The sequence below is a fragment of the Pleurodeles waltl genome, chromosome 1_1, assembly GCF_031143425.1.
Source record: "Pleurodeles waltl isolate 20211129_DDA chromosome 1_1, aPleWal1.hap1.20221129, whole genome shotgun sequence".
Taxonomy (NCBI): Eukaryota; Metazoa; Chordata; class Amphibia; order Caudata; family Salamandridae; genus Pleurodeles; species Pleurodeles waltl.
In genome coordinates, this window is record NC_090436.1 from 31,407,522 (window position 1) to 31,425,852 (window position 18,331).

Genomic DNA, 18,331 nt, shown 5'->3' on the forward strand with positions numbered 1-18,331 from the left:
GCTACGACCCCACCTCCCTCCACGCTCTCAACCCAGGGCGCTCCAGAACCTGCTTCCAAGCCAACCCTAAATGCACCCATGGACCCTTCGCATGCCTCACCTGCAAACTCACCTTCCACCGCGACTGCACCCCGCCCGCCAGCCCACGCGCCAACAACCACCTCAAATGCATCCTGATCAATGCACGCTCCGTCCACAAGCACGCCATTGAACTATGGGACCTCCTGGACTCCACCGGACGTCGCCTTCATCACTGAGACCTGGACGAACACCTCGTCGGACCCCGACATCGCCTACGCCGACGACACTCAGCTTATACTTTCCCTCACCAAGGACCCCACTGGCGCCAAGACCAACCTGCAAGATGGAATGAAAGACATTGCAGAATGGATGAAACTGAGCCGTCTGAAACTGAACTCAGAAAAAACGGAAGTCCTCATCCTCGGAAACACCCCGTCCGCCTGGGACGACTCCGCACCAACCTCCTCAGACCACGCACGCAACCTCGGATTCATCCTGGACCCGCTTCTCACCATGACCAAACAAGTCAACGCCGTATCATCTTCCTGCTTCCTCACTCTCCGCATGCTCCGAAAGATCTTCCGCTGGATCCCCGCCGACACCAGAAAAACTGTGACCCACGCCCTCGTCACAAGCCGCCTGGACTACGGTAACACCCTATACGCAGGAACCACCACTAAACTCCAGAAATGTCTGCAGCGAATACAAAACGCCTCCGCCCGCCTCGTCCTCGACATACCCCGCAACAGCCACATCTCCGCCCACCTGAGACACCTGCACTGGCTTCCCGTCAACAAAAGGATCACCTTCCGACTCCTCACCCACGCACACAAAACCCTCCACAACAAGGGACCCGAATACCTCAACCATCGCCTCAGTTTCTACACGCCCACCCGTCAACTTCGCTCCGCCAACCTCGCACTCGCCGGCGTCCCTCGCATCCGCCGCACCACGGCAGGTGGGAAATCCTTCTCCTACCTGGCGGCCAAAACATGGAATTCCCTCCCCACCAACCTCAGGACCACCAAGGACCACCTCGCATTCCGGAGGCAGCTCAAGACCTGGTTCTTCGAGCAGCAGTAACCCCCTCCCCCTAGCGCCTTGAGACCCTCACGGGTGAGTAGCTTGCTTTATAAATGTTTTTGATTTGATTTGATTTGAATGTGACCTAGTTCCTGATCACCACCCGACTGTACTATGGTGAACCTCTGTACCTTCAACAGAGACTTCAGACCATACAGAATGCTGCAGCCTGACTCATCCTTGACCTCCCCCAAGGAACCCACATAACACCCCACATAAGGCAACTCCACTGGCTCCCCGTATGGAAGAAATGCCAAGTCAGGCTACTGACCCACTCATACAAGGCTCTACACAACCATTAACCACCGCCTGAACTTCCACCAACAATTGAGAAGACTACACTCCGCCACCGTATCACTTGCCCACACTCCCTGCATCTACTGAAGCCGAAGTGGTGGACGCTCCTTCTACATCGCAGCAAAGACCTGGCACAGCCTCCCCACACAGCTCCGGACCATCACCTCACTTCCAGAATTCTGAAGGGGCCTCAAAACCTGGCTGTTGGAGTGAGCCCTCCAAAACCTGCAATCGCCTGGATACCCTGATTAGAAGCTCTATATAAATCCTGATTGATTTATTGACTGATTTTTCAGTTGGAGACTGGATATGGAGGCATTTGCAACAGATAAGTTCCTTTAAGACTGATTGGGGGGACACATTATGCTTTCCTTCCTTTTGACATGATAGTAAGGAGTTTGGCCAAAGTCCGCTGGCAGTATGCAAGGGTGATAATGGTGACTGCTGTGGGGGAGTAGCCCTTTGTATCCCCATTTGGTGTGTGTGTTACATTTATTACTATCCTTGGCAGTAAGACAGAAGTCATATAGGACCATTTAGGGCTATCAGTCTTCTGTTTCAGCAGGGCATCAGAAAGTAGATGGGAAGGTAGATGGGAAGCCAGTTGGGAGCATCCACTGATATGTAGGTTAATAAAATGTATTAGATATATGAATATATGATCCCCCTAGACCAAGACACGCAGTAATGTGGGATGTTTTTGACAGTTAAATGGTTGTCTGCTAAGCTGGTGACTTTCTTGAGTTTAGTTTTGTTTAAAAGGGTTTCTGATGTTAGACCTTTAAATATCACAGCTATGCAAATCGCAGTGGGTACCTTTTTCCACACTGTAAGGAGACTTAGGAATGTTTTCTTTTTTGTGGAGTTTCCAAGTTTTCCTGCTCACCCTAAATGTTGTATAGTCAGGTGTATTAATAACTGGCAAGGGAGGTAAGAGCCTCTGCTCCTCATCTATTAGTAACTCAGAGGAAGTCCTTTCACTTGGTAACTTTGACAAGTCTGAGTAGGTGGGTGAAGGAAGTGATGGTTACAGCTGGTATAGCTAGCACATCTTTTGGGGCACATTCAGTCAGGGGAGCTATGGCTTTCGAAGGCTTTCTGAGCAGGATCTAGATTGGAAGACATTTTAAAAGCTGCAGATTAGTCTAGTGTTTCAACTTTTTGAACTTCCCATTGTAAACTTATCATATCAATTGTGCGTCAATGTCTGTTGTTAAAGCGCTTTAAACCGGCATGGTAGGGACTCTGTGTCTTGTGAAAAATTGTAGATTCTTCTAGCCAGTTATGAACACCAGTCCTAATTTTATTAAAGACAGCAGAAATGAATATCATCCCTCTGCTGTAATTTTTTCCACCTGATAATGGCTTGTTTTTTTGTGATTTTTGTGTAGCTCCTGGAGCGATGAGTCATAGGTAGACCTGGGAAACTTGAGCTGGAGGATACCAACCCATAGGAGCCTTTGGTTGCTGATGTCCAGATTCAGGAACAGATATACAAGAGTCAAGAGCACTTAAAACAGATACTGAAGGGTTTTCTCTTGTTTTTAGAATTTTGTTTGCCACATGGACTTTAAAAACTTTTTCCGGTCACATCAATAAAGGAGGTCACCATGATTAAAATGGGATTTATACCATGTGATTGTCATTTCCTGTTTGAGCCTAAAGAATTGTGGGTTTTGTAGTACGTGGAAATGCTGTGAAAATAAAACAGAAAGGGCCACATGTAGGAATATTTGGAATTTCGATTTCATAATAGTGATTCCATGCGAATCGCAATTAGGGAGTCGCAAATTACAAATGTAAGAAACTCCACTAAGTTTCTTTTGCTATTCCCGATGGGTGGCAAAGAGACCTGACTCATTAATATTAATTAAAAGTTTTAAATTGGTGCTAACTGCGATTGTTTTGCGATCGCATTCACGGTCACAAAACAATCATCATTGAATCAGCTCATTTGCGACTAGAAAAATGCTTTGTACATGTCGCTCTAAGAGAAGAGACTGCAAAATATCTGCCTCTAAATAAAATCAAGAATCTCCTTCGCAACGGGCTAGGGAAATCTACAATTGTTCTCATTTCAAAAATGGTCCTTGTGGTATGTGGTTACTCTGTGACAGGTGATTTTCAACTCTTGATATGCTGCATTGCCTTCTGGTGTACACTCAGATGTTTATGAATAATTGTAGATGCAGCACAAGTTGTCTTTGCACACAGCCTCATCTTTCCTTTCCTCTGAATACTGAATTTGCCTCTGTTTTTGTGTTTCCCGGCAGGGCTGTAATATGTTTTGTGGTCACCTGACTGCTTTTTAGCCAAGGCTTACAATCTCAGTCTCACTCAGAGCTTTCCACACAAAGGAAGATAAATTGGTTAGATCTCAACAAATATTTCTGTATTCAACAGTTTCCAGTGTCTTGACTCTGCTGTGGCACTGCAGTATGTACACTGTGTGCCACAGCTCTGCATATCTGTCTTGGTATCTTTTGCTCTCTGAACAGCTATTGGGTGACATTGAATTGAGCTGTGGCTTTCTTAAAGTAGCCTGGACAAATGCACAGATGTGAATAACTGTTTTGTTGCATGTTACAGAAGAAGATACCTAATCAAGATTCCAGCAGGCACTATCCCAAGAGCAACAAGGGAATATGATGCAAGCAGAATAGCAACCTTAGCCCAGATTTGTCTTTGCCCTTTAGGTGGTGCACTTTCCCAGGTCTACTGTGTGGATCCACTTTTTTGTCTGTGGCTGCCGAATTGCTCCGTACAGAGAACTGGGATCTCCACTTCATTCTTGGGACTCGGTTCAGTAGCAGTACCAGATCTATGGGGAATAAAATGCCTTCTAAGGCACTTGTAGTAATGAGCAGTGGGGCAAGAGCTAAAACAAGCATTTTCAATGCAATTTGTCTTGCGTTTGCTCCAGTTAGCGATATTGGGGTTGTAAGTTCCTAACTGGACTTTTTTGCCACATAAATTGAAAATGAAAAGTAAAACGGTTGATATAAGCGAGGTGATTCAAAGAGCCATGGCTGCCATGAGCGTGAGCGCAAAGGAGAGACACAAAAGGAATAATAAGTTTGCTCATAGTCAAACATATCGGCAAAAGTGCAATTATCCATGTAATAGGGTCGATGTCCAAGGTGGTAACAAAAGTGCCCCAAGAAGAGACAGAGAGAAGCATTTATCGATGATAACAAAGGATTTTGGAAAGGCAAGCCCATGAATGAGTGATAGTGATGGGCGTGCGGTGGGCGTGGTTAAAAGCCCACAGACAGATTACAACAGGATTACAACAGGTCAAAGCGCTTCCAGCGCTAGCCTCATCATATCCTTTTTTCCCAAAGCATTGATAAAGCCATTAAGTCTCACTTATGCAAGACCTATTGGTTTTGTCAATCTTTTTTGCCATGTTGTACAGCTGCGATGCTACTGTGAAGCATAGTTCAAAATAAAATAAAAAAGCGCTATGATGGAGCAAGCGTTGAATAGCACTTTCTTTTTTTTAACTTTCTGCCAGGTTTCATAGCAGTCACGCTGCTGTACATGGCTACGTCATAGCATAGACAAAGCCAATGGATCTTGCATAAGTACAAACTATTGGCTTTGCTATTGTTTGTGGTTTTTAGGCAAGGATTGATTAAGTGATTTTCATAGGATTGCAGGAGGTTAATTGTGCTGGATTCAAACTTTATTGACCAGTTTCAAAGTCTGCCGTTAGACCATGGCATGATATAAATATACATTACATATATATATATATATATATATACATATATATATATATATATATGCACATATATATATATATATATATATATATATATATATATATATATATATATATATATGTATATATATATATAACACATCTTTACAATTACGTCTCAGAGGGGATTTGAGTAAAATCTCAAGGAGAAAGGAGAAGCAAGAGCTGATCCAGAAATAAAACCCAGATTGGGAACAGTTACGTATTTCATTTACCAATTGATCCTTCCTTACCTGTTGTTGTATATCACTGCTTCCCACATGGTAGTGGATCCTTTCGGATGACATGGAGTTTTTTGTGCAGCATGTGTCCTTCTTATATGTCATGTAGCAGGGCCGTAGGTTAACCGCGTCACAGTAAGAATCACTCCACAAATGCAGGATGTTTTTGCAATTAAGGAAAAAGCAAATAATTAATGTATCAACTATATAGTTATACTTCCATTTATTAAATAAGAGTAACCTTGCACTTGGCAGGGCTTTCAAAAACTGAGGGAAACTCTTAAATGTTCCTTTCCACTGAAATCTGTAGTACAAGGCGAAAGATTTATTTGGTTTGAGGGAACCAGAGTATACATTTCATGGCTGCCGTCTGTGGCGCCAGGAAAAACCGTTCCACAGACTGTCAGGGTGCTTTTGTTTACTAAGTTCATCTTAGAAAACCCTTTAAAATACAACCAATGTATAATAATTGTTGTAATGTGGTGCATTGATAAAACACTTGTTGCCACAAAAAGAAACAACAGGAGGACTCAGAAGTAACACGGAATTATGGGTATGTAAATGTAGTCGTAGGTCACGTGACAGGAAAGGTTGCACCACAATAGTTTCCCTGCGCAAGTCATAATGTTGACTCCTTTGACTCTGCACGTTTTGAATGGTGCCTCACACAGGCTTTTGTGAGGCCTGGTGGCACCCAAGAAGAGGATTTTTATATGCCTACCTCAAAGCACGCTCGCTGGCTCGTTGCTATTGTTTCTGAGACTATCTATCTATCTATCTATCTATCTATCTATCTATCTATCTATCTATCTATCTATCTATCTATCTATCTATCTATCTATCTATCTATCCATATATCTATCTATCTATCTATCTATCTATCTATCTATCTATCTATCTATCTATCTATCTATCTTTCTATCTATATTAACTATTGGCGGTCGCCAGTAGATAGTTATAGTTATGACCATGTTTCCATTGAAAAAGAGTTTTTTGACTTGCCTATAATTAGTGATTTGGAAAAATCCATGAAAGTGTCCAATAAAAAAGTGCGCCAGTGATTCTTGTTACACATGGAAAATGTTGGGTTGATCCATCAATCGGTGGCCGAGAAAAAGAGGGGTGGGGGAAAAAAAGCTGCATTTCCCATGTTAGTTTCCATAGGGCCTATAGACACGACAACAACCCGAACCGCGGGATGGAATGACACAGAATCTGGCAAAAAGGTAGCTTTTGGTACGCAGATCATGCTTTTATTTATTTGGTGTAAATACGTTCAGTAGTTTAGATTTTGAGATATCAAAGGGAGACAAAATTTGTATATCTGGGCAGAGCCTAAGCACAGATTTAATGGTGAGATTTCATTGGCTGCCAGCACTTCAACCAGGAAGTCTTGGCAGTCTTCTTGGGCCCAATATAAATGACAACAGCCATTGAAATGCATTGTAATGAATGTGGTCAATGTAAGGCCATGATTGTTGGACTTGGGCTCATGGGAATTGAAGTTTAAAGTTATCTCGTTTTTTTATTGGCTGCTGTTTTGTCAGTAAAGTGAAGAGTAAGCATAATCCTCACCTCCGTGTCCTTCATAGAATCTAAAATTCTTGACGCGATAGCTAGAAATTTTTTAATTCCCTTCTGTTCTACTACAGACTCCAGAGTGCTCTAAAGAACAACTAGAGCGCTAACAGTCTTACTTATGACAAAAGTGTGGCACACCTGAAGCCATCTTGACTGAATAAAACTGGTAAAACTTAAAACATTTAATTTAGAAAGGAATAAAATGAGGGAGTTTGTTTTGTCATAGAAATTATGGTTAGTGCTGTAGAAAAAAAAATTAGGACATGTTTAAAGTGATTTCTAAATTCTATATCAGGAGCGGAGGCGAGGATTATGCAGTCCTTTCTTCACTTTTATATAATCAGCAAGTTCAAAGTTCAACCATAACAAAAAATGTTAAAACTTCAGGTCCCATGATGCTAACACATAACCATGGAAACCAGTAACCCAATCCACTGTCCATAATAGAGTGTATATAAGTAGCTGACGGGCGCAGTCCTTCTTTCTTCACTGCATTAGCAGGCAGGTCGCTCCCCGCTCCGCCGCCCAGCGGCACCTCCTCACCTCACCGTTCCGTCACCTCGGTTCCATTCATCTTCCCCAGCCGCTGCGTCCCCTGCGGCCCCACCCCCCAGCCTTCCCATTCGTCCAGCCCTCCCTCCTCCCAGCTGCCCCTCCCTCCCTCCCCCCATTGCGTTTCGTATCGCGATCTGTCAGTTCATCAGCGCTTTGCGTTTGACGGTCGTGTGAGGGCTTATCAGAACCCTGCCCTCAGGGTTTCTCCTTGCTGTGGCCCCCCAACCCTCGCCGACACCGCGCTACGATAAGTGCAGGTTGAACCTGCTTGTTATTTCTCCCTTTGGGGAACATTCAGGGTTATCCTGGCATATCACAATACAAGAGCACGGCGAGGGGGCTGCCCTATATACTTTAGGTTGGGCGTTTCTTTGTGCTTGCACCCCTGTGTTTATTGATACCCCTCTGGGGGTACGTTGTAGACCTCTCTATATCTGGGCTGGCCCTGGGGTCCTGCTGCACCCTAGATTTATACTAGTGTATTATTCTTGTGTATATATATTTTTCTTGTGGTGTTATGTCTTTGACTACGCCTTCCATGGAATCTTTTGAGGATCATGCCTATGCTCCCTCATTAGGGACGGAGGAAGTCTAGCCTCCCTAACGACATCTTCAGGAGGGCATGGATAAGCTCCTTTCGCAGGCAGTGAGAAAGCTTTAGCACCCCTGCAAGATAGGGTGGATAGGATAATGGACCAAGGGCCAGATGTACAAAATATTTGCATGGCTCAAACAGCGAAATTCGCTGTTTGCGCCATGCAAAACGCACATTGCGATGCTCATTCCCATTTTGCGAGTCGGTAACTTGGTTACCGACTCGCAAAATGGGAATGCGACTCACAAATAGGAAGGGGTGGTCCCCTTCCTATTTGCGATTCGCATCGTAATGCAGAATTGCTTTTTTACCCCGAACGCGGTTGCAAAGCAATTTGCAGTTAGCACCCATGTGAAGTGGGTGCTAACCCATTCGCAAAAGGGAAGGGGTCCCCATGGGACCCCTTACCCTTTGTGAATGGCTCTGAAAAAATTAAACCAAATGGTTTAATTTTCTCGAGTGTATTGCAACTCGTTTTCCTTTAAGGAAAACTGGCTGCAATATTAAAAAAGCAGTCACAGATATGGTGGTCTGCTCTCTCCAGTAGGCCACCATGCCTGTGAGTGCAGGGAATCGCAAGGGGGTAGCAAATTGCGACCCACCTCCTTAATATTAATGCGGTAGGTCTTTGCGACCCCTTTGCAATTCGCAGATGGTGTTAGAGACACCATCCTGCATATGGGTTTGCGACTCACAAATGGCGAGTCGCAAACGCGTACTTACCTACATCTGTCCCCAGGTGTCCAATTCTCCTGGTATGTTTGGGGACCCAGATTCACAGGCTGGTACCTCTATTGCATCTTCTTCCTCTAGGATGCGTGACACAGGGCACCTGGAAGGTTTCGCCAGATTGAGGGAAACTTTTCACAAGAGTGCGCGGATGCTTGCACCCCTACCCTGCCGGGAGGATGTTATGCCCGGAGAGCATGACAGCACTGCTGCCCTTGCGCTAGATCCCTTTGTGTGATCGCCCCGTTCCAGGGGGGGTGACTCCGATGATGAGGGCTCATCGGATGAGGGGCGCGTGATGGGTAGACCCATCCGGGACTACCTTGAGCGTAGAGGAAGAAGGTTTGGATGACTAGGATATGTTCGATCCGGAGGTCTCTTCTTAGAGAATTGGGTCCGGATCACTTCCGACCGTTGGGTCTTGGAGACAGTGACTGGTTTCCACATAGAGTTCCATGGGACCCCAGTACACCCGGTAAGACCTCCTCCCATTTGGTTCAATGTTCAGGGATCTCAATTAATAGACGCGGAGATACAGCTTCTTCTTCTCAAAGGGGCCATTGTACAAGGGCGACTTCCTCCGAGGGGGTTCTTAAGCAACATTTTCTTGGTCGAAATGAAGGACAAGGGTTTCCCTCCGGTGATAAACCTCAAGGCTTTCAACAAATGGGTGGTTTATCGACATTTCAAAATGGAAGGTATCCATCTCCTCAGGGATCTTCTGTGCAAAGGGCACTGGATGGTCCATTTGGACCTCAAGGATGCTTACCTTACGGTACGGATTTTCCCTCCTCACCGGTGTTTTCTGCAATTTCAGTGACGGAATCGGATCTACAAATTCACATGTCTGTCTTTAGGCCTTTCATCAGCACCATGGTGCTTCACGAAGTTGCTGAGACCGGTTGTGGAGTTTCTGAGGATCCAGGGTGTCAGGTTAATCATTTACCTCGATAACATCCTTTTGATGGATCAATCCCGGTCGCAACTTTTGATTTAAGTGAACATGACTATTGCTCTGTTTCAGGATGTGGGTTTTGTGATCAACGTGGAGAAGTCCATGGTTCTCCCGTCCCAGTCCACAACCTTTCTGGGTTTTGTAGTGGACACTACGTCAGCGACTCTGAAACTCCCAGAGCACAAAATCTCCAAGATCAAGAAGGAGATTTCCAAAGTGCTCCGGAGAGACAGGACCTCCCTCCGCCAGATTGCCAGTATTGTGGGCCTTCTGTCTTCCTCTATTCAGGCTATCTTTCCAGGTCCTTTGCATTACAGGGCCCTGCAACGACTGAAGGCATCCCATCTCATGAAGGGACACACGTATTCGGCACTGGTGGAACTTTCTTCGGAAGCTCGATCGGAGATGCAATGGTGGTTGAACCATATGGAGGCGTGGAACGGGAAAGCGATCTTTGGCTTCCTCCCTGACATAGTGATAGAGTCGGATGCCAGCAGACTGGGTTGGGGAGCCAGGTGTGGTCAGATTTCCATGGGGGGTCTGTGGACCTCAGAGGAGTTGAATCTTCATATCAATTGCCTCGAACTCTTAGCGGGTTCCTTCGCGATTCGGTCCTTGACTCACGACAAAGTATCCTGTTGTGTTTTTCTACGTCTGGACAACATTTCGGCCGTCCAGTACATAAACAGGTTGGGGGGCACTCAGTCCAGAGTCCTGATGGATCTGGCGAAGGATTTTTGGCATTATTGTCTCCATGGGCAGATCTCTGTAACAGCGGAATATTGGGGTCCATGTAGGGTGGATCTATTTGCCGCTCGGTTGAATGCTCAGCTCCCAATTTACTTCAGTTGGAGACCGGACCCGGGAGCTACAGCTGTGGACGCTTTTCTGCAGGATTGGTCAGGGAACCAGAGTTATGCTTTCCCTCCATTTCTGTTGATTCCCAGAGTGGTGACACAGGTCCATCATCAAAGGGCGTCTTTGATTCTGATCACTCCGATCTGGAGAGCTCAAGCGTGGTTCCCCACTCTTCTGGAGTTGTTGTGGATGGCTCCTTTCAAACTTCCGCATTCCTTGGGAATCCCTTGGGATCCGTTGGGTCGCCCCCATCCGTTGGTGGTTCAGGGACACCTCAACCTCATGGCTTGGAGGATTTCAGGGGACGTTGGACACGAGATGCTACGGCCCTCATCAGACAGTCGTGGGCCCCAGGTAATCAACTTCCTGGCAGAGTTATATCCTTCTGGTTTGGTGTATTGTACCATCAATTCCTTCCGTTCTGCTATTTTCGAAGGACATGGACCGATTAATAATCTACTGGTTGGGGAACACCCTTTGGTGAGTAAACTGCTTAAAGGTGTATGTTTGCCTAGACCTCATGAACTTAGATATTCTGGTTTATGGGATGTTAATAAAATTTTCCACTTTATTTGCTCCTGGCCATATAATCAGTTTTTGTCCAGGAAACAGTTCTCCACTAAGTTGGTGATGCTCTTATGTCTCATTTCCTGTAAGAGAGTTTCAGTCATGCGCGCTTTGGATGTTTCAGCTCAGGTTTTCACTGGCGAAGGGGTTACATTTACCATTTCGAGAAGAATGAAAACGAGTACCAGGTTGGTTTCTTATCCCAGTTTTGAGTCTCATCCCAATCTGTGTGTGGTCAGATGTCTTAAGACGTATGAGGCAGTCACGGAGGAGGATAGACCTCCGGGTGAGAGACAACTTTTGCTTACTATCAAGAAACCGTTTAGGGCGGTGGCTTCTCCTACTATAGGCAGGTGGTTACGGTGGCTTATGTCTGAAGGTGGAACTGATGTTAGACTGTTCAGGGCTCATTCTACCAGGGGAGAGATGGCTTCCAAGGCCATTCAGGTAGGTGGTAGATTAGAGGACATTATGAATGCAGTGGATTAGTCCTCTGAATCGGTTTTCAAGAGGTTTTATTTCAAACCTATTCACGAAGCGGCATCATTAGTGGTGAGTAAGCTTTGAACTTGCATAATTCTCGCCTCCAGTCCTGATATAGAATGAAACATTTCCTAGCTTTTGTGAAGGAAAGTTTCAATTCTATTAAGGACATGGAGGCGAGGATTATCCCTCCCTCGTACTGTGACAGTGTTACCCGCCCAACGATGATTTATTTTAGTTTGTGTTCTTTGGGTGTTTCTCTTGCAGGTCAGTTGTATTTTTTCCGCTCTATTTGAGCTTTTGGCTATAATGTAATGTTGTTTGTGGCTGATTTTTCTGATCTTGGTATAGATTAGGTTATCACATTGATTCTCTTTTTTTGCTTACAACTGATGTATTCTTGTGGGATTGTTTTTTCTTGCATGAATTTGTGTTCGGTGTTTCTGATCACTTCTTTATTTTGTAGGAGGTGATTCCAAAGGTGATTGAGATCGCGAGTTCCTTAACTTCCTTCAGTGAAGAACAGGAAGGACTGCGCACGTCAGCTACTTACATACACTCTATTATGGACAGTGGATTGGGTTACTGGTTGCCATGGTAGTGTGTTAGCATCATGGGACTTACTTGGGGCCAGATGTATCAAGGTTTTTTGCATTCGCAAACGGTGCGAATGCCCGTTTGCGAAGGCAAAAAGCCAGTTCAGAATGTATGAAAGACATTCTGAACGCAATTTTAAGGAATCGCTAAAATAGCGATTCCTTAAAATTGCGACCCTGTTTAGAGAGTCGCAAATTGCGACTCTCTGAATAAGAAATCGCAAATAAAGAATCCTTATTTGCGATTTCTTAGCACAAGTATGAAGCCATTCCTAAATGCGATTTGGGCATTTAGGAATCGCTATTTACCACCAGGTTGAACCTGGTGGTAACCATGTGCAAAATTTAAAAATGCATTTTAAATGCATTTTTAAAATGTACATGTAAAGCACACATGCCCTTTTGGCATGTGTGCACCTCACATGTCCCAAAAAATAATTTTGGGGTGCAGCAGAGGGGGCCTTAGGACCCCAGCACCCCGGCGTTTTGCATTTCCAAAATTGCGATTTCTAGTTAAGAATGGGGCCGGTATCGCAATTTGCGATTCGGTAATAGCATTTGCGATTTTTAAGAAATCGCTATTATCGATTCGCAAATGTGATACATGGCATTTTGCGAGTCGGAAATAGCGATTTCTTAAAAATCGCTATTCCCGAATCGCAAAAGGCCTTCATGATACATCTGGCCCTTGATGTTTTAATGTTTTTTGTAATGGTTATAAAGTGATGAAAGGACTGCATAATCCTCGCCTCAGTGTCCTTAATAGAATGAAAAATTTGCTAGCTTTCGCGTCAAGAATTTTCAATTCTATTAAGGACACGGAGGCGAAGATTATGCTTCTCTTTCTTTACTACTCAAATATCAGCAGCCAATCAAAACACAAACCACATTTCCCAAAAACCAATGTAACAAAATGTCCACCAATCAACAGTCCTTTACTCATATTAGAGTCCATCAACGTCCCGGGACTTCCTCTTTCTTTGTGACACAAACTGGATAGTAAGAACTCCTAAAGTCGAACTTGATGAACGCCTGAGAACATTAACAGCTGAAGATAACATTCCTCCAGCAGACCAAGCCAGCGAGCTTCCGGAGGTACTGTGTCCTACTCCCCTTTCTGGTCCGATCCTAGTTAGACAAGAAAGATTATAATAATAATGAGAAAATGATAATAACAACCAAAAAAATATCTTTAGCATCAATAAGTTTATCTACATAACCGTAGGATAAATTAGGGAGGGAACATGACGACACATCTCAACAGAAAACTGCATTTAACGAGAAAGTGATTGTTTAAACAACACAAACCTAGGGCGGGATAATCTTCGCCTCCGTGTCCTCAATAGAATTGAAAATTCTTGACGCGAAAGCTAGCAAATTTTTCATTCTATGTCAGGACCGGAGGCTCAGATGATGCTCGTTCAAAGCTGCCTGAAACACACTGGATGCAAAATCACCCACAGGTTTATAATAAAACTGCTTGAAAGTGGAATCTGAAGACCAATCTGCTGATTTCATAATGTCCAGCATCGACATACCCAAACCTACAGCTTTTAAAGCCACCGCGCCCGGACCGAGTGCGCACCAAATACCTGCGTATCAATACCTGCTTGAGCCATGACAAAGCGCAATCATCTAGCAATGGTAGCCGAAGATACAGGTTTGAAAGGTTTGCAAAGAGAAATCAATAATTGACCTGTCAAATTCTGTGTAAGAGATCTAGTTCGTTGTTCATATTCCTTTAGGCAAGCAACAACACACAATTTCCTAGAAAAGGGAAAAGCAAAGTAGTCTATACAGGAAGACATTGTTTTTGTTCTTCTAGAAATGGAAAAAGAGACACCGTCCGGTGTAAAAACTCTACCTGCAAGATCCAAGGCTACCACATCTGAAGAACATCGACAAGCTGCTAGGCATAGCAGCATGGCCAGTTTAGCCGACAACTGCTTTCTAGAAAGGCCAGGATTCTCTGGCTAAGTCTCAAAGAGATGAAGAACCAGATTCACATCCCAAAGGGAAGTATATTAGAGGAAGGAGGCTTAGAAACCCTGACTCCTTTTAATAACTTAACAACCAAAGGATACATACCTACCGAAACACCATCCACTTTAACATGGCCAGCTGAAATAGCCGAATGAAAATTATTTACTGACCTGTAAGATAATCCATTGTCGGCTTTCTGCGATAAAAAATTTACAATGTGTGCAAGCTCGGCTGCCACCGGATCCAAAGACCGTTCCAGGCACCAACCGCTCCATGCTCTCCAAGCGGAGAGATACCTCTTTCTAGTAGAAGGAGCCCAAGCCCCACTGATAAATTTACGAGCTGATTGCGAAAGGCCTGGCAAGTGCCACTGTTGCCTGAAAGCCTCCAGGCCATCAGCTGCCTGTCCAGAACTAGAGGGTGTCTTTCGCCCTGCCGCCCCAGAAGCATGTTCGGCGACCAAGGCAAAAGAAGAGGATAGTCGCACACAAGTGCCAACAACAGCAGGAACCATGGTTGTGCCTTCCAGAGCAGGTTGATCAAAATCACCTCCGCCTTCTGGCGTTTGATTTGCGACGCCACCCTCGGAATCATGGCAAACAGAGGAAATGCATAGTTGAGGGAACCTGACCAGTCCTGAAGAAAGGCATCCGTTGCCATCGCCAACGGATCCGGCCTCCAACTGAAAAACATCAGAAGCTGCTTGTTTAGGCGAGAGGCAAAGAGATCCACTCTGCATTGACCCCACAGTTGCTGAGTCAACTGAAACAGCTGATGCAGAAGCCTCCAGTCGCTGTAATTTGTGAGATAGCGGGAGTGCCAATCCGCTACCACATTGATCTGACCCGGCAGATATTCCGCTTTCACTTGTAGGTGATGTTCCAGACAGTAATGCCAAAAATCTTTGGCTATCTCCGCTAGGAAAGGCGAACGTGTGCCCCCCAGCTTGTTGATATATCTGACTGCCGCCACATTGTCCATCCGAAGGAGAATGGAACACAAAACTCTCTTGGGTGACAAGGTCTTTATTGCAAATGACCCCGCCAATAACTCCAGGCAGTTGATATGCAACTGAAGTTCCTGCGAAGACCATCTCCCCCCGCCGAGATGTCCCCGCATCTCGAGCCCCAGCCCCAAAGACTGGCATCCGACTTTATCACCCTCTCGGGTTGGGAGCTGAAGATGGCTCTGCCGTTCCACGCGTCAACTTGGGACAGCCACCAGCTGAGTTCCGCACGGACTTCCTCCGTCAGAGGGACCAAGTCCAAATATGTCAAGCCCCTTTGGAGATGACGTATCTTGAGTCTCTGTAATGCTCTGTAGTGGAGGGGACCTGGAAAGATCGCCTGGACTGAGGATGCCAGGAGACCCACAATCCGAGCGATCTTTCGCAGGGACAATGACGTCTTGGACAAGGCCACCTGAAGCTCTTTCTTGATGGCTCGAAGTTTGGTCTTGGGAAGAACCAGGAGCGATTTGTTGGAGTCTATCTGAAAACCTAAGAATTCTACAGTCTTGGAGGGAACCAGGACTGATTTATTGTCATTTATGACCAATCCGAGATCCTGAAGAAGAGTGACAGTTGTGAGACCGTGTTGCCTCAGCAGATCCTGGGATTGAGCCATGACCAGGATATCGTCTAGATAGACGATCAAACGAATCCCTTTCTCCCTCAAAAATGCCACTACTGGTTTGAGCAACTTGGTAAAACACCAAGGCGCCGACGAGAGCCCGAAGGGCAGGACCAAGTACTCCATCCAAGTAGCCCTCCACCTGAACTGGAGGAAACACCTGTGGGGATGCCAGATGGGGATCGTCAAATAGGCATCTTTGAGGTCTAGACGTATCAGCCAGTCTCCCGGCTGAAGGAGGTCTGGTAAAAGATGAAGACCCTCCATTTTGAAATGCCGGTAAACTACAAAGGCGTTAAAGTCTCGAAGATTTATGACTAAACGGTGGCCTCCTCCCCTTTTCTGAACTAGGAAGATATTGCAGCAGAAACCTGACGGATGGGAATCGCACGGAGCAATGGCTTTTTTCCGGAGCAGCATTTGAATCTCGGAGTCTATGTAGCTGGCGTCTTGTGGGGAAAAATGGAGAGGGGGAGGGACCCTCTCCTGCATTGGAGTCTGATAAAACTCCAGACGGAAACCTTGAACGGTTTTCAATACCCATGCATCCTGAGTCACACAAGACCAATTGTGAAGGAAAAACTGAACACGACCCCCCAACTGAATGAAAGAATCGTCTAACGTTCTCACCTGTAGACAAGTTTGATTGGGAGGTGGATCTGGCACTGCTTCGTTCACCACGCCGCCGGGAGAATCGGGAGCGTGAGGGTAAGAAAGCACCTCCTCTGTTATAATCCTGGCCCCAGAAGGAGCCACGTTGGGAGCCTTGAAAGGAGGGACGGCCTGACGAGCGGCCCCTACCTCGCCCGGCCCGGTCAAAAACACCAGGTGAAAACCTTTTTTAGGTTCGCTTGTGCCTTATCCAGGGTTGTAAAAGTAGTTACATACTTGGCAACATCTTTGACGAACTTATCGCCAAAAAGACGACCATCTGCCAGGGGGCCTGCATCCGCCGCCGCCAACTCCGTCAATGTCGGATCAATCCTCATGAGGAGGGACTTCCGCTGCTCAGAAGAGATAGCGCAGTTCGCATTCCCCAATAAACAGATTGCCCTCTGAGTCCACTCTGCTAGTGTATGGGGGTCAATAGGCTCGCCAGACTCCTTAGCCCTGAGGGCCATTTCCAAACAAAATTTTTGCCAAGGGACCCGCGAGGTCCAAAAGTTTGTCCTGGCATGAACGCCAGGCCCTGTCGATCCCTTTCTTGGGGTCCTTGGCGAACTTCTTGAGGAAGGTCAGCATGCTGGGGTCTATATCCGGTGTCTCTGCCACCTTATACGGGATCTCTGGCCTGGGGCACTCAGCCCGCAATCTGTTACGGACCTCCTTGTCAAAACCCTTTCTCAATTTGTCGTGGAGATAATCTGCCACTGCCTGCGCTGGGGCCCAATCCGCAGAGCGAGGATGAATAATATCCTCTGGGTTAAATTGGAAAGGGTTAGAGGGCGAGTGAGACCTTTCCTTGCCTTGAGAAGAGCTGGATTTACGAGCTCTCTTGAGCTTACGCAAAGTACCGTTGGAATGAGAGGACTTAGAGGAGGTTGAGTCCGAATCAGATTAATCTGCCGCCTCTAGAAGAGGGCCCTTAGAGGTAGACGGCAAGGAACAATATACATGGTCAGCGGAAGCCTTGGCCAACGCTGACAAGGCACCATCATGTGGCCAAGAAGAGACCTGGGGAGTAGTCGCTGTCTCAGGGCCTTCCCTCACCTTCTCCTCTGGGAAGGGGGCCAACCCTTGCTTTTTGACAAAGGAATCGAATTGCTGAGTGAGGGGCTTGAGAGCTGCGAGAACAGCTTGGTTAATCCTCTGCGGCACAGACACCGCTAGCGCCCTGCTCAAAGATTGTTGTACTGAGGCATTAATCACCTCAGACAAACCTGCTCCCAACTGGGGACCGAGGGCGTCCTCAAAATCAAGCCCCATCTCCTCCTCCTCAAAGGGCAGCCACTCGGTCATGGTTACACCAGGTTGCGAAAGCAACTTCACAAATTTCAGTCTGAACACTGAATTCAGGCGGGGGAGCCAACCCCAAGTGCAAGAAAAAACAAGTACTCAGGCTCCTCGGTACAGCCGTAATATAATTATTGCAGCCCCTTTAAAAATGCAGCCAGGGGCGTATATGGGAGCCCACAGAATTTTCCAAATAGCGTGCACACCGCAAAAAAATGCAGGGCAAGCTCAATTATTGCAGCCAGGCGTGGAGCAGCTGATGACAGACACGTCAGAAATGCTAAACGCGTGAATCCTACGTTCTGTCAACGGCTGGAGGAGGAGAACGCTCTCAGAGTCGGGCCGCACAAGGGAGAGGCACCGATCCAGCGCGATGTGCTAATAATTATTGCCAGGGGCAAAGCCCCGAAGAAAAATGCACAAAGGGAGAAAAAAAAAAAAAACGATCCAGGAGCGG

The 18,331-nt window shown here is 46.0% G+C and overlaps 1 non-coding gene across 1 annotated transcript; it reads right to left on the reverse strand.

Annotated features, from left to right (window-relative positions):
• Positions 1–5,626: 5,626 nt before the first annotated feature.
• Positions 5,627–5,740, reverse strand: LOC138292116 (U5 spliceosomal RNA). Its single transcript, XR_011202591.1, has one exon. It is a non-coding gene; the product is annotated as a U5 spliceosomal RNA (small nuclear RNA).
• Between the last annotated feature and the right edge of the window lie 12,591 nt (positions 5,741–18,331).